Here is an 11,382-nt window from a genome sequence, read left to right as displayed (position 1 = left end):
TATATATGATGATATCAAGGTAAATACGGTGTTTGTTCTCTATTAATATCTTTCATTTGCTAACTATCCCTATCAGTAGTTAGTGCCTTCCATAGTTTGAATCTTTTATTTAGCTGGCAGTAGTGGCGCTCGCTGTATTGCAGTAGCTTGAGCAGCGAAGATTTTTGTGAGGTAAATGATTTGTGAAAGGTATAGTATAATGTTAGTCAGGGCCATTCCTTTGTAGGGAATTTTGAAAGTCAGATTGCGTTGCGCTAACAAAATATTGTGTGTCAGTTTAAGCACAGTCATGTAGAATTGTTCAAAGGGGATGTTTCAAAATTAAGAATTTATCTAAGTAGTTGCGTCAGCAACCTGTCTTTGAGATGTCACTGGACGCCCCAGGATAAAGGAACAACGAAACGGGCATGGGAAAGATGCAGGCTATTTATCACAAGTCATTTGTTACTTCACAAGAATCCAACAGTCTTTTACTGCACAGATATAAAAACACTAATGAAATACAAATGATAACACCTGTTTGCAGTGAACGTAATTAAGAAGGCACAACTAATGAGTGACAATAATTAGAGCCAGCAACAGGTTTATAATGTTAACAGCAGTTCAAATTTCAGCAGAAAATTAGATAAAATAATTAAGGAAAATTCATCCACTACCTTAAGTGTCTCGTTTCCTAATCTCATTTCCTCATCATCTCATTTAATCTGATTACACTCTATTATCTGTGTTTGCTTTTTTTGATGTCATCTTATAGTCTCTTTTCAAGACACTGTCCAGTCTGTTGAACTGCTCCTTCATGTTCTCTGCTGCCTCTGGCAGACTTACAATGTTATTGGCAAACCTAAAAGTTTTTATTTCTTCTCCGTGGACTTTACTCACTACTCTAAAATCTATTTACTTTCCTTTACTGCTTGCTCAGTGTACAGATTGAATAACGTAGAGGATATGCTACAACCCTGTCTCCCTTTCTTTTCAACCACTGCTTCCCTCTCACGTCCCTCTATTCTTATAACTGCCGTCCGGTTTCTGTACAAGTTGTAAATATCCATTCGCTGCCTGATGACTTCAGTATTTCGAAGAGTGTATCCCAATTAAAACTGCCAAAAACTTTCTCTAAGTCTACATGTACTTTAAGCGTAGGTCGGCCTTTCCTTAACTTTTCTTTAGGCTGGCCGGGGTGGCCGAGCGGTTCTAGGCGCTACAGTCTGGAACCGCGAGACCGCTACGGTCGCAGGTTCGAATCCTGCCTCGGGCATGGGTGTGTGTGATGTCCTTAAGTTAGTTAGGTTTAAATAGTTCTAAGTTCTAGGGGACTGCTGACCTCAGAAGTTAAGTCCCATAGTGCTCAGAGCCATTTGAACCATTTTTTAACTTTTCTGTAAGGTAACTAGTAGGGTTAGGATTGTCTCGCGTGTTCCTACATTTCTCCGAAATCCAAACTGACCTCCACCGAGGTCGGCTACCACCAATACTTCCTTTTTTCGGTATAGAATTCGTGACAGTACTTTGTAATCATGACTTGTTAAACTGATAATTTTGTAATTGTCACACCTGTCAGCACGTTCTATCTTTGGACCGTCTATAATTTTAGTAAGACCCCTCTTGTTAAACATATGACATCTCCACCATCCCTTTTCTGCTTCCTTTCCACTCCCCCAATGACCCTCACTCCCTTTCCCCCTCCCACCCTCTCTTGACCTACAACATATAAATGTTTAAAACATTGGATCCAGTTGCAAAATACTTGTTTCTGAATACTGAAGACAGATTGTTGACCCAGCTATTTAGGTAAAATTCTTTTTTTCTACTTATTTTAAATATTATGTGGTATAAATTTAGCTTTGGCAACGGCCTTGCCGCAGTGGATACACCGGTTCCCGTGAGATCACCGAAGTTAAGCGCTGTTGGGCGTGGCCAGCACTTCGATGGGTAACCATCCAGCCGCCATGCGCTGTTGCCATTTTTTCGGAGTGCATTCAGCCTCGTGATGTCAATTGAGGAGCTACTCGACCGAATAGTAGCGGCTTCGGTAAAGAATACCATAACAACGACCGGGAGAGCGACGTGCTGACCACATGCCCCTCCTATCCACATCCTCCCCTGAGGATGACACGGCGGTCGGATGTTCCCAGTAGGCCACTCGTGGCCTGACGACGGAGTGCTTTTTTTTATATATTTAGCTTTACTTTGTTTTGTATCGGAAGATGACCCTGAGTAATCGAAACATATAATATAATTAAAGATGTGCAACTGAGATTGAAGAATAAATGAGAATTATCGTCAACAATTACTTTTTAAAATTTTTTTTCATCTAAATTATTTTGCCAAGAACAACTTTGACGCCAACATACACCTACGACCAGCATAACCACTATCTTGTGGCAACTACACTCAATAGCTAGACCTATTTAAAGTCGTATTAACTTTCATCATTCCTTTAAATGTCTTTAAAAATATTGTTATATCACTGTGTTTTATTTATTTTACAATAGTAGGCTCCAACATAAATGTTACTAAAACTAAACTAAACCGAACCCCGTGTGAATAGGCCTTGAAAGGCCCAACGGTGCCGACCGACCGCCGTGTCATCCTCAGCCCACACGCGTCCCTGGATGCGGAAATGAAGGTTCATGTGGTCAGCACACCGCTCTGCCGGCCGTATGTCAGTTTACGAGACCGGAGCCGCTACTTCTCAGTCAAGTAGCTCCTCAGTTTGCCTCACAAGAGCTGAGTGCATTCCGCTTGCCAACAGCGCTCGGCAGAACCGGATGGTCATCCATCTAACTGGTAGCCCAGTCCGACAACGCTTAACTTCGGTGATCTGACGGGAACCTGTGTTAGCACTGCGGCAAGGCCGTTGGCAACATAAACGTTACTAACATATAAAATTATGTCATGTACTGTAAGCGAAAGGAGACAATAAACTTCAGTTTCTGTGTACACCATAGCACGAGTCACACTTGTTGGCATCAGCACCGTCTCCTTTTTTTATTTTTAGGTTTCCGTAGATCAGTCGGTAAAAAGGAACCCTTATAGATCCACTTACTCGTTCGCATCTCTGTCTTTCTGTACGACTGTTAAAACACATCTTTTCTGCAACCGGTAGAAGTACTGAGTTCAAATTAATGTCACATACGAATGTCTACTGTCCTTTAGACTGATTAATGAAAGTTTAAACTAAATTCTCTACTCCGCCCGAACAGGTCTTGGAAAACCCTAACGGTACTGACCGACCGCCGTGTCATCCTCAGACTATAGGAGTCACTGGACACAGATATGGAGGGGCGTGAGGTCATCACACCAATCTCCCGGCCGATGGAGCCACTACTTCCTAGGCAAGTAGCTCCTCAGTTGGCCTCACAAAGGCTGAGTGCACCCCGCTTGCCAACAGCGTTCGGCTGACCAGATGGTCACCCATCCAAGTGCTATCCAAGCCCGACAGCGCTTAACAATTAATGGAAGTCAAATTCAATTGGCTCTAAGCACTATAGGACATAACATCTGAGGTCATCAGTCCCCTACACTAAGAACTACTTAAGCCTGACTAACCAAAGGCACGATTAGAAACTGCGGCTGTAGCAGCAGCGCGGTTCCCTACTGAAGAATGGAAGTCATCCTCCAAACATCCTGTGAAAAAGAGGTGGTTCTTGCTTCCAGTACACGTTAGGTAAAGCTGGTGATAGTTTCTAAAAGCCTAAGCTTGTAGCCCGCATCTCGTGGTCGTGCGGTAGCGTTCTCGCTTCCCACACCCGGGTTCCCGGGTTCGATTCCCGGCGGGGTCATGGGTTTTCTCCGCCTCGTGATGGCTGGGTGTTGTGTGCTGTCCTTAGGTTAGTTAGGTTTAAGTAGTTCTAAGTTCTAGGGGACTGATGACCACAGATGTTAAGTCCCATAGTGCTCAGAGCCATTTCTAGGCTTGTACGAGAATTTGAGCCACGCAAAGAGAGCTGGTAACGTAAATACGCTGTGAGAAAAAAATGCAATCAATGTCATTTCACTGACATGTGATATGACAAATAGTTCAACATTGTAGGAATATTCGATAATAAATTTAGACCAAACGAAACACACGCGTCACAGTAGGAGATGCTCCCCTCTGACGGCAACGCAAACTTGTATTCTAGCCCTCAACGCTCGCATAGGTGCCGAACGCCACACTGCTATATAGTGTGTGTCATACGTGTTCAGTTTAGGAGTGATCTGATGATCTTGTTGGCCGAAACATTTGTTGTACACTACGTTCAGTCGCAGCTGCCGAATTTCGTCGTCCATTGTCCTGCTGAAAAAGCACATCGCCTTCCTTTCCAAGAAATGACACTAGCAGTCGGGTAACAGCCCTGTAATGTAGCGAGTACTGGTCACTTCACTCTGCATAAACGCCGAATATGACCGAGAGCTGTAACTGATGGCCGCCCACACCATGAAGCCTGGGCTGAGATCTGCGTGTCATGGGCGAATGCGCTCTGGAATAGACAGCCCACCAGATCTAAGCCATATATTTTGCAAAAACAGACATAATGTCTTATGGGATAACAGCAATCAGTGATTTTATAATGTTACTTTAAATCCGTCTTGATTGCAAATTTTTTTTTATTATTCATATGACCAGTTTCGGTTCATTCAGAACCATCTTCAGATCTGATATTTAAGTTACAGGAGTAACCCGTCCAATTCAGCAACTTTCACAAGCTACGTCACATAAAAACATCGTCACATTTTTATGTGACGTAGCTTGTGAAAGTTGCTGAATTGGACGGGTTACTCCTGTAACTTAAATATCAGATCTGAAGATGGTTCTGAATGAACCGAAACCGGTCATATGAATAATAAAAAAAAATTTGCAATCAAGACGGATTTAAAGTAACATTACTAAGCCATATACGTGTACGTCCACCACTCGCATATAGGCAGAACCTACTATCATCACTGATGAAATCCAAGCGTCATTCCACTCTAGTCGACTCATTCACAAAACCGGAGTTGCCGCACTTAGCAGTATCGTCGCGTCAGTAGTAGCTTGACCAAATGCACATATTGTGTTATTACTACTATTATTTATTATTTATTTATGTCATTAAAAGAGCAAAGTAATCGACCGCCTTGAAATATAAGGTGGGTCGTATGCTTCTAAATCTAACAGCAAAGACACTGTCTTACTTCCAGTCATTTCCAGTGGAATAATGAGTTTTACTAACAACTTAATGGCGTAGCAATGGGTAACCCATTGGGTCCTGCAGCAGCTAATTTCTACATGGAGAAATTCGAACAGTCAGCCTTGGAAAAAGCAGATAAGAAACCATCTCGCTGGTATCGGTATGTAGACGATACATTTGTGGTCTGGCCACATGGTAGAGAAGCCTTAGGCGAATTTTTTGATTACCTTAATAATATAAATCCAAGAATCCAGTTTACCATGGAGAGAGAAAATGATAACAAAATACCGTTTTTGGATGTTTTAGTTATGAGACAGACGGATGGAAGCTTGAAACAACAGATTTTTAGAAAAATAACGCACACAGACAGACACTTACACAAAAACTCTAACCACCACCCAAAACAAAAAAGAGGTGTGATTACAAGTCTCGTTGACAGAGCCAGACGGATTTGCATGCCGGAGTATCTAGACGACGAATTAAAACATCTGAAGCACGCTTTTGAGAAAAATGGCTACTCAAAGAAAGAAGTAAGCAGAATTCTGCACCCAAACAACAAAAAGCTTAAGGACAAGTCCGAAAAACGATGGAAGAATACAGTCTCTCTCCCTTTTATAAAGAAAGTAACGGATCAGATTGGAAAGATTTTAAGTAAACATGATATTAGACCTGTTTTTAGACCAACGAAGAAAATTTGTCATGTTCTTCGGTCTGTAAAAGATAAACGCGCTCCTCTATCAGCCAGTGGCGTATATAAAATTCCGTGTACATGTGGTAAAGTTTATGTTGGAACAACAAAAAGAAGCGTAAATACACGGTTAAAAGAACACAGAAGTCTTTGCCGATTAGGAAAAACAGATAAATCGGCTGTAGCAGAACACGCTTTTCAGCCAGGAAATCATCAAGTGAAGTTTTCCGAAACAAAAATTTTATCTACGACGATGAACTATTACCCACGGCTTTGTAGAGAAGCAATTGAAATATATAAACATAGGGATAATTTTAATCGGAAAGAAGAGACCATGAAACTTAGTGATATTTGGACAGTAGCACTACAGAATTGCTAGACAGTTTTATCCGTGACGAGATTACGATCGATAGTCAAGTTTTATCTCTGACAAAGGTTATCTCTGCATATCACGTGTAACTCTGGTCACGCCCACTTTCTACGATACATAAGTCGCTCTCAGACGTCCGACCCGTCAGTCGGCAAGACTCACCGGAGGAGAAACACCCCTCTGAAGATGTCCAACGCAGCTCTGGACGAAACGTTAGGAGCTGAAGAGTTTCATGGACCACGACCTTACATCCCGGAAGGTTTACCAGAAGATATGTCATCCGGTCGTGAAAGCCTTCATACTATGATAACAGCAAAGACTTTTTATTGTTATAATCTTTTTGGTATGCAGTTGTTAATGCTGCATAAAGAAGATAATATACAGGGTGAGTCACCTAACGTTACCGCTGGATATATTTCGTAAACCACATCAAATACTGACGAACCGATTCCACAGACCGAACGTGAGGAGAGGGGTTAGTGTAATTGTTTAATACAAACCATACAAAAATGCACGGAAGTATGTTTTTTAACACAAACCTACGTTTTTTTTAAATGGAACCACGTTAGTTTTGTTAGCACATCTGAACATATAAACAAATACGTAATCAGCGCCGTTTGTTGCATTGTAAAATGTTAATTACATCCGGAGATATTGTAACCTAAAGTTGACGCTTGAAACCTCCGACCTTCAGTCGCGTTTTGTAACAAATACGGGCCACCGTCGGCGAGCAGCATCTGCAGGGACATGTTTACGATGACGACCGTGTTTACGAGTGTGGCTGTAGTGCACTGTTGTGGTTTTGGTCTAGCTGTCGCAATGTCCGCATGTAGCGCTTGCTGCTATTGTTATTCTGCATTCGTCTCCGCACGCAGACCAACTGTAGTACACCGTGTTACCAGACGTCTGTGATAGTGTAGTGTTGTAGGAACTGTGACCATGGTGTATTCGAACTCTGAAAAGGCGGAGATGATACTCGTCTATGGCAAGTGTCGACGAAATGCAGCTGAAGCCTGCAGGGTGTATGCAGAACGGTACCCGGACAGAGAGCATCCATCGTGCCGCACATTGCAAAACATCTACCGCCAACTGTGTGCAACAGGTATGGTCGTAGCACGCAAACGGGTCCGTAACAGGCCCGTCACAGGAGAGGCGGGTGCAGTTGGTGTGTTAGCTGCTGTTGCCATAAACCCACACATGAGTACATGGGACATTGAGAGAGCCGGTGGACTGAGTCAAAGTAGTGTCATGCGAATACTGCATCGTCACCGCTTTCACCCGTTTCATGTGTCGCTACATCAGCAATTACATGGTGATGACTTTAATCATCGAGTGCAATTCTGTCAATGGGCATTAACAGAGAATGCGTTGCAGTTCTACCTGTTTACCGATGAAGCAGGTTTCACAAACCACGGGACAGTGAATCTACGGAACATGCATTACTGGTCCGTGGACAATTCTCGCTGGCTCAGACAGGTAGAGCGACAGCGACCGTGGACTGTAAATGTATGGTGCGGAATCATTGGCGACCACATCATTGGTTCTCACTTCATTTCAGGGGCCCAAACAGCTGCAACATACATCGCGTTTCTACAGAATGATTTGCCAACGTTGCTCGAAAATGTCCCACTGGAAACGCGTCGACGTATGTGGTATCAGCATGATGGTGCACCTGCACATTCCGCAATTAACACTAGGCTGACCCTTGACAGGATGTTCGACGAGCGTTTCATAGGACGTGGAGGACGCATAAATTGGCCAGCCTGTTCTCCTGATCTTACACCTCTGGACTTCTTTCTGTGGGGTACGTTAAAGGAGAATGTGTACCGTGATGTGCCTACAACCCCAGAGGATATGAAACAACGTATTGTGGCAGCCTGCGGCGACATTACACCAGATGTACTGCGGCGTGTACGACATTCATTACGCCAGAGATTGCAATTGTGTGCAGCAAATGATGACCACCACATTGCACAGCTATTGGCCTGACGTGTCGGGACACACTCTATTCCACTCCGTAATTGAAAACGGAAACCACGTGTGTACGTGTACCTCACCCCACATGGTAATGTACATGTGCGTCAGTGAAAAAGACCAATAAAAAGGTGTTAGCATGTGGACGTAATGTGGTGTTCCAGTCTCTTCTGTACCTAAGGTCCATCACCGTTCCCTTTGGATCCCTACGTAATTCGGTGCTCTCCGATACACACGATCGAACAGCGGAGGAGTGGTACTCAAGCATCAACTTTAGGTTACAATATTTCCGGATGTAATTAACATTTTACAATGCAACAAACGGCACTGACTACGTATCTGTTTATATGTTCAGATGTGCTAACAATACTAACGCTGTTCCATTTAAATAAACGTAGGTTTGTGTTAAAAAACATACTTCCGTGCATTTTTTTATGGTTTGTATTAACCAATTACACTAGCCCCTCTCCTCACGTTCGGTCTGTGGAATCGATTCGTCAGTATTTGATGTGGCTTACGAAATATATCCAGCGGTAATGTTAGGTAACTCACCCTGTATAAAAGTATGAAAGACACAATATATCAAAATTTCTCTAAGGGTACCGAGATTTGAATGCTTAACTATTGTTAAAATGGACAGAATTGGAAGGAAAATCAGCATTGGACTATTTTGTTGTTTTATTGTCAGCAAAATCGATTTTTGGTCGCTTAGTGACCATCCTCAGTGCTGTAATATACAATTAAAATTGGTAGGCACTGGTATCAAGCTATTTAGAGCTTAGAGCGATCACATAAACTGAGCTCATTGGAATGTCATTACGTATATCTGTAAATCCCAGCACCACATTGTTACATCACACAAATTATTCAAGAAAAACGTACAAAAGTGGTCATCAAACGAGCTTTTCTTAAATAACTGTAAATCTGTGGCCTCCAGCGAATATGTATCCTAGTACAAAATTTAACTACACTAAATTTCCTACAAAAAAGATCTTTTCACTTTTTTCTGTACGAATAGTTCGTGCATAACGAGCGACAGAATACGAAAATCTTGTGCATGGTATTTGAAGGTGCTGCGGGCTGCATGGAACCTAGCGGTAGGGGCAGCTGAAACATCGTGCTGAGATGTAAATGTTCCAACTTACGAATCCGTCTTCCAGAAGCAATCTGCGGATTATCGTGAAGCGTAAAATCAAAATGAATGTAGCACCTATTCGAATTTCTACATAAACCTCGCTGGTGCCGGAAACGTCACGTAATAAGTAGGAATCACGACATTTCGCACGGAGTCGTGTGACGCGGATTAGGAGCACCGGTTACTGCGCAGTTAAAACGGAACGGGCCGCGGTCGGCGACCGGCGTTCGACTCGAGGTCCACCAGAAAACAGCGGGGATTATTTCCCTGGCGAGAGAGAACCGGAGGACTAAATCAAACTTTTAAGACAAAGGAAATTAGATACCGGCCGAGGGAGAAAGAAATGGGCCCGACTGCGCGGTCTGGGTCTGCTAAGGATGCCAGCGATAAAGAAAATAAAAGGGGGTAAAAGATTTTTGTCAAGGGAGGAAAGCGGAAGGCGGAGGGGAAGAAAAAAGATCGCCTATTAATTTCTGTGTGGGTTTTTATTTCCCCCCTTTGCTCCTCGCAGCCGCAAGCCTATTCCGGCTCCTTCCCACTCGCGTTCTTTTCTTTTTAGGACTAATAATTCGTGCGGCGCCGTTCATTTAGTACTGGGTGGGGCCGCAGGGAAAGGGGGAGGGGTTTAGAGTGAGGGAGGTGGTGGGGGTGGGGGGGGGGAGGGGGGGAGGCAACTAAGTGGTTGGACGTGGACGGCGCCTTTCGAAACCGCAGGCCGGGCTCCGGGTTCTGTCGCAGTGCCTCGAGTGCGAAGATGTGGATTTGTTTTTCTCATTTAGCGCGTGGAAAGGGACTCGTGGAATGTCTGTGGCGACCGGCTAATGCGCAGCAAGGTGCAACCGGCGAGGTTTTTCTCGTCGGAACGCCCGGCAAGCTTACCAGCAGACGCACGTAAGCAACCATGTTGCCTATGTTAAATTTGTGAAGACAATGTAACACCAAATTCCGGTCCCCAATAGGGGTGAGTAACTGATATGATACGCGAGTTGGAGCGTCAGTCACTGAAACAAAGGCGGTTTTCTTTGCGGCGAGATCTATTTACGAAATTTCAATCACCAACTTTCTCTTCCGAATGCGAAAATATTTCTTTGGCACTCACCTACGTAGGGAGAAACGATCGTCATAATAAAATAAGAGAAATCAGAGCTCGAACGGAAAGATTTAGGTGTTCCTTTTTCCCACGCGCCATTTGGAATGGTAGAGAAGTATATGAAAATGGTTCGATTAACCCTCTGCCAGGCACTTAAGTGTGAACTGCAGAGTAACCATGTAGTTGTAGATGTAGAATGTTTCCTTATTGGCCTCTGCTCCGTTTATATACTGTCCTTAGACGGCCACGTGCCCGCAACACCGGTAGCTGGCCTTCATTCTTGAGGTGGGCACTGGTCACCATGTTTTGGCTCATCAGGGGTTATTTTTGCTTATGCTCAAAAGTTTAAAAAAAAGCTATAAAATTTCTCAGTATTACGTTACACATAAGTGTTACCGCCACATGTGGCAGTGTACAACAAACAAAATGAGATATCCACTGGAATTGTATTTTTGGGTATCTACTAACAGTGGCTCGGCTAAATGCAGGGAATAAATATTGGTAGATCTTAAAGTGACAATATCTTTACAGTCTAAAACTGAAATGACATTTCAAGGAATGCTGGAAGACTACAAGTCGCGTAGTCTTGTGCACGAAGGAGACACTATGTTGCATGCAAGGTTACTTTACCTACTTTACTCGGATTTCTCAAAAAAAAAAAAAAAAATCCCGCCCTTAGCCCTGTAAGGATTTCTAAGTACACACAAATAGTTCTGAAAATTTATGCTTTTAAAATTTAACGTGGTTTGGCTGTAAAGTAACGTGACTTGTGCTGTAACGGAGTAATTATACTGTTAAGCGTGAAGCCTTCCAAGTCGAATGCGGCATTTCTGTAGACAAATCAGTGCGGCCGAAACCTTCGTTTCTTAAGAGTCGTTGTTCTGTTTTGTCAGGAAAATTGGCAAGTGTAATTGTTGTGATGTTCCACATGAAACTCAGAGAAAATGCTACTGAAATCTGTTACTAAAAGAA

The 11,382-nt window shown here is 43.2% G+C and overlaps 1 pseudogene; it reads left to right on the top strand.

Annotated features, from left to right (window-relative positions):
• Nucleotides 1–1,843: 1,843 nt before the first annotated feature.
• LOC126428535 (5S ribosomal RNA) lies at nt 1,844–1,960 on the top strand (annotated as a pseudogene).
• Nucleotides 1,961–11,382: the final 9,422 nt, after the last annotated feature.

Source organism: Schistocerca serialis, chromosome 12 (genome assembly GCF_023864345.2).
Source record: "Schistocerca serialis cubense isolate TAMUIC-IGC-003099 chromosome 12, iqSchSeri2.2, whole genome shotgun sequence".
Classification (NCBI taxonomy): Eukaryota; Metazoa; Arthropoda; class Insecta; order Orthoptera; family Acrididae; genus Schistocerca; species Schistocerca serialis.
This window is presented reverse-complemented; position numbering and strand designations above follow the sequence as displayed.